Genomic DNA, 6,004 nt, shown 5'->3' on the forward strand with positions numbered 1-6,004 from the left:
CTTAAATGGTATGATAAAAACCCCCTCATGAATAAGAATAAAACTAAATCTGTTGTTGAGGCATTGTCGCCCAACACAGAAGGTAGGCTGCTGGGAAGGTTAAAAGACCGCCGCAGAGCTGCTAAAAGTGAGCAGTCCAGCAAGATGTGGATGATAGTCATATGTGAGCCACAGTGACACCGAGGTGGGTCCTCGCGACGGAGGAGGTAGCCATGTGTTAGCCACGTATGACCAATGCGGATCTGGCAGAGTAACAGAGAGACCCTGCAAGAGGCCCACATGGAGGTCGTCCACACATTCGTAGTCTCCTTAAGGGCACGCAGTTTGTTGTGCGTACTGAGATTATGCCATTCTGTCTCCGAAAGGTGTAAAACTTGCGGTATAATAATGATTGCAGATCACTTACAGGGATGCCAATCTCCAGAAGTGGTTTCTGTGTAGCCTGTTTGGCCAGCCTGTCAGCAAGTTTATTTCCTGGGAATTCGATGTGGCCTGGGGTCCACACAAACACCATGGAATGACTGGACCGTCGCTACCAAAGGATGGCAGAGGTAGTACTGGTCGATAGCCTGCAGGCTGCTCAGGGAGTCAGTACAAAGGAGAAACGAGTCGCCAGGGCATGAGCGGATGTGCTCATGAGCACGAGAAATGGCCGCCAGTTTTGCAGTGAAAACACTGCAGCCATTTGGCAAAGAGTGCTGTTCAATATGTCCTCCATGAACATCCGCGAAGCCAACGTGGCCATCAAACCATCAGTGTAAACCACTTCATCGTCCCAGTACATGTCAAAAATCAAGAGGAAATGACAGCAGAGAGCTGTGGGGTTAACTGAGTCCTTAGGACCATGTGAAAGGTCCAGGCAAAGCTTCCGCCTAGGTGTACACCATGGAGGTCTATGTGAATGGACCTTGAGTATAGGTGGTAAAGGCAAGGACTCCAGACAGAAGAGATTGGACCCGGACCACAATCTTAAGCCCTGACCTGGGACTCCGATGCGGGAGATGAACCACCATGGATGGGAAAAGGAGACAATAATTCGGATGTTCAGGAGAACTACGAATGTGTGCAATGTAACTGGCGAGCAGTTGTGCATGCCTAACCTTCAATGGAGGGACTTTGGCCTCCACCAAGACGCTGGTCACCGGACTCGTCCTAAAAGCTCCTGTTGTCAGTCGAACGCCACAGTGGTGCTCTGGGTCGAGTGAACGCAACGCTGAGGGCGCCGCCGAACCATAAACTAGACTCCCATAGTAAAGGCGGGATTGAACTAGGGCTCTGTAGAGCTGCAGCAGCATAGAGCGATCTGCACTCCAATTGGTGTTGCTCAGGCAGCGGAGGGCATTGTGTTATACTGGAGCCAAGGTAGCCCCTGAGGGCCGGCAACCCATATTACATCACAGAGGACGACGTTGTCTATGCCCAATGTGTACCAAAAGCACCATGGTAAACACTGACTATTTACATAAAAGATATTGGAAACATACATTCCAAGCACTACTTCCTGCAGGGGGAGCTCGAGCCACAGCCTGGAGGAAGTATCACTACGCCAAAACCTGATTGGCTGGAGACAGCTATTTAGGGGATAGAACCAACCCCAAAGTTCAGTTCACGCCAGATGCCGACCTTGTATACTGCAACGTTGAAGATTACGTCTTCGTCTCTGAATTGGACTGTTACTAGTGTGTGTGTGTGTGTTGCCACGAACCTTTGTGGAAAATTAGAAGTGAACTTCTGTTTCCCTCAATTAGGAGACTTTTACTGGCATCGTTATTGTTGCCTTTCGTTTGTTGTTCAGTCATCAACTTTGTGAACTTACATCAATAAAGTTGTGTTTGTGAAAAATTGTGAATTGTCAGTCACAACACAAGTGGTGATGCTACGGTGCTCATGGCGGAAGTTGTCCTTCAGCAGCTGTTCCAAAGTGTGCACGACTTACAACAAGGTTTTCAACAGTTTTACAAGAACTCTCAGGACGCACAAGAAAGTTTATTTACAGAACTCTTGCAAAGTCGCGCAGTTCCGTCGCCCCCGACGTTTCCCGCTTTCAACGAGGATGCTGAAGACTAGGAAACAAACGAGAAGTGGCTCCAGCAGCATTTTTAAATCCACCATGTTGTCCAGGAGGCTGCTCGTCGTTCCTACTGTTTGTCCTGGAGCCAGTCGAAAGTGTATGTTCTCTTGACGAAACTCCAACCTTGACCTCCGGATTCTTTGACTTTCTCTCAGATTTGTGAAGTTCTCGCAGCTTACTACCGATGATGGTTCCACGTGTTGGCTGGCCATGTCGAATTTTACCAGAGTCGCAAAAAGGCTGCCCAATCCTATCGCCAGTGAGTAGCGGAACTGCAAGGTCTCAGCCGAAAATGTCACTTCAACACACAAGTCTCCAAAGCATCCTCTGCAGACGAGATGGTCCGCAACCACCTCATCCAGGCCGCCCCTGATGCGGATTTCCAGCGCGACGCCCTCAGATTCGATGATCCTACTCTGGACCAGATCATTGATCTAGCATTCAAGTACGAAGTCTCTACAGTGGCCGACAAGCGTTTGGAATCCTGGGCGGAAGTGGCGGCCCTCCGCGACCACAATGCCTTGGAGCCCATCGCATCGCTGGTGGAGGTCAAAGACATTGCCTCCGTCCGTTCTGATGACCAGAGCCAGCCATCCTGTTCTGCACAGCGTCGACAGAGCAGCGCCCCTGTCCAGGAATTTGTGCCCTCGGATGGCTCCGCGGGTCTGGCACAGACCATCAGTGCACGGAGGCCCCCACGCCCTTGCCAGTGCCGCTAGCCCCTCTGGCTGTCGTCCTGCCCAGGATGCTTTAAAAACCATGCATGGGAAGGCTGCCCTGACATGTGGACATATTGTGCAGTGTGTACCCATAACGGATATGTCAGTTCGGTCTGCCGATCTTGGCAGTGCCTGCCTCATTCAGCCAATGGCCCTTGGGGGCCTATACCCATGGATGTCAACCAGGTGCAGTCTTTGGGATCTTCCAAGCTGATGATCGACGTTCAGGTCAAAGGTCAGCCACTGCAGATGTGGGTGGATACTGGAGCAGGGGTCTCACTAAGCAACTATTCCTCTTATGCAGAGATTGGGGCACCCTCCCCCCCCCCCCCTCCCCGATGCCCACGTCAGTGCCTTCTTACTTATAATAAGCAAGCAATCGCCCTCTTGGGTCAGTTCATGGTTTCCATCATGTATAAATCGGTTAGCCAGGAAGTTACTTTCCTTGTGGTCAACAATGCAGCCATGGCGGATCTCTTTGGGTTGGGTGCTTTCCGGGTCTTTGGCTATGGCATTGATGACAGTGTTCATCTGGTATCTTCAAAGGTTCAGTTCCCGCCAGTTGACACCTTGTGCATGGAATTCCAGGACCTCTTCTCGCCGGGTGTCAGCTGTGCTCAAGATTTTCATGTGTCGCTCCAGTTGAAACCGTCTGTCTGCCCGAAGTACTTCTGAGCCCGGCATGTTCCCCACGCCCTCCAGCAGCCTCTTCAACAAGAAATGAACTGTCTCCCCATGGAGGGAGTCGTCACTCCAGTCCGTTACAGTTCGTGGGCGACACCCTTGGTCGTCCTCAAGAGACCAGATGGGCGTCTTCGAGTTTGTGGCGACTTCAAAGCTACTTCAAAGCTTAACCCTCAGCTACAGGTTGAAGACTTTCCATCCCGAATCCCGAGGACCTGTCCTCCAAGCTCGCGGCGGGGACAAATTTTTTTGAAGATCGATCTTGCCAAGGCCTACCTCCAAATACCTTTAGATGAGCCTTCTACTCACTTGGCCGTTGTCAACACACCGTTTGGGCTGTTCCAGTTGAACTGTCGCTAGTGCACCAGTCATCTTTCAGCATTACTTGGAACAGCTCTTGCGGGATGTGCCAAGGTTATAAACTAACTCAACGACATCGTTGTTACCGGCTGTACCGCAGATTAACATCTCAGTCATCTGTGACAATTGTTCCTATGATGCGGACTGCGGGCCTAAAATGCAACCTTGCTAAATGCTCCTTTTTTCAACCTCCTATCTCCTACCTGGGTCACATTTTTTCCCACAATGGCATATTGCCTACCTCCTCCCACATCGCCACTATTACGGCCCTTCCTCATCTGCGCAGCGTCCAACAATTGCGGTCTTTCCTGGGTAAAATTGCTTACTATCAAAAGTTCATTCCCTCTGCCGCCCACATTGCGGCACCCCTCCATCACCTATGCCGAAAGAACGTGCCTTTTCATTGGTCCCTGGCTTGTGAATCGGCTTTCCAAACCTTAAAGCGGAAAAGCGGAGGTTGCACTCTGCGGCGTGTCTCATGCCATATAATCTCTCTCTTCCTTTCCTATTGGCTACAGATGCCTCAGACTATGGTATTGGGGCTGTCCTTTCGCACCGTCTATGGCGTACATATCTAAATCCCTTACAGAGGCCCAATGCAGTTATTCTCAAATTGAGAAGGAGGCCCTAGCCATCATGTTTCCCTGTACCAAATTCCTCCCATACCTTTAGGGTAGGTCTTTTCGCTTAATCACTGATCATAAGCCCCTTGTGGCCTCATTTTCCACGTCAGCCCACTTACCCACGAAGACTTCCCACCGCCTGCAGCGATGGGCTCTATTCCTTTCACATTTTATGTACACCATCCATTTCCGGCCCACCTCCCAGCATGCCAACGCCGATGCCTTGTCTCGGCTCCCCTCCCGCCAGGATTTGGCATTCGATTTGTTGGACCTCCTAATTTTCCAGGTCGATGACGCCATACAGGATGCGTTAGCTGCATTCCCAGTCACAGCTGAGAGGGTGGCCACAGCGACGACCACAGATCAGCTCATCCACCTGGTGCGTCGTTATGTTCTCCGCAGCTGGCCAATGCCTCCTCTGCCTCGCGCCCAGGCTGACTTCTGGTTCTTCTTCTCCATCCGCCATCAACTGGTTGCCATAAACGGGGTGCTTCTCCATGCAGAAAATGACGCCACTCCATGAGTCATCGTACCAACTTCCCTGCAGTCCCGGATTCTCCACATCTTACATCTAGGTCACTGGGGTATTGCCCAGATAAAAACCCTCGCACGTCGCCATGTCTTCTGGGTAGGCATGACAGCCAACGTGGAGCGCATTTTTCGGAGTTGTCAGCAGTGTACCCAGGCCCTTACACACTGTGCAGGTCCTTCCAATCATGGCCAGCCGCTTCCCTCCCATGGTAACGCATCCATGTGGATTTTGTGGGACCCTTCCTCGGCACTTACTAGTTACTCGTCACAGATGCCTACTCCCATTTCCCTTTCATTATTTGATGCTCCTCTATCAACGACCCGCAATTTCACAGTCAAGAGTTCGCCAAATTCTCTCACGATAATGGTATCCACCACGTCTTTACCCCTCCTTTCCATCTCCAATCCAAAGGAGAGGCAGAGCGCCTTGTTCGCACTTTTAAAACTCAGATGAAGAAGTACATGGAGGACCATTCCCTGGTAGAAGCTCTTACATTATTTCTCAGTACCAACAACGCCACGCCGGTGGGTGAAAAGAGTCGAGCTGAACTACTCCATGGTCGCCAGCCTTGGACCCTTCTCCATCTCCCCCTGCCACAGGTTGGACCTCGAGCCCTGCCAGGCGCTTCTCAATATTCATCTGACTCCAAGGTGTGGGCTCATGGTTTCGGGCCCCGGCCCAGCTGGCTTCCGGGGCTCGTTATCTGGCCCCGTGGTCGACAATTATTCGAGGTATGCTTGGATGACAGGGTGGTTTTGCGTCACTGCAACCAACTGTGTCCTTGTTTCCTTTAGCAGCCACAGCCCCAAACGCCGGCTTCTCTCTCTCTCTCCCATCGCTGGTCCCTTCCTTGGAACCTATGTTCATGCCCTCTCTACAGTTGGTGGATGATCTTCCTGGAGATATCCAGTGGGTGCTGGCTGCTAGCCCTGTGCCGCTGCTTGCTCTGGGCCCAGGACAGCTCCGGGACCTTCCCATCAACCCACATCCTGGCCCGTCTTCGGCGCCGCCTCAG

Source organism: Schistocerca americana, chromosome X (assembly GCF_021461395.2).
Source record: "Schistocerca americana isolate TAMUIC-IGC-003095 chromosome X, iqSchAmer2.1, whole genome shotgun sequence".
NCBI classification, from domain to species: domain Eukaryota; kingdom Metazoa; phylum Arthropoda; class Insecta; order Orthoptera; family Acrididae; genus Schistocerca; species Schistocerca americana.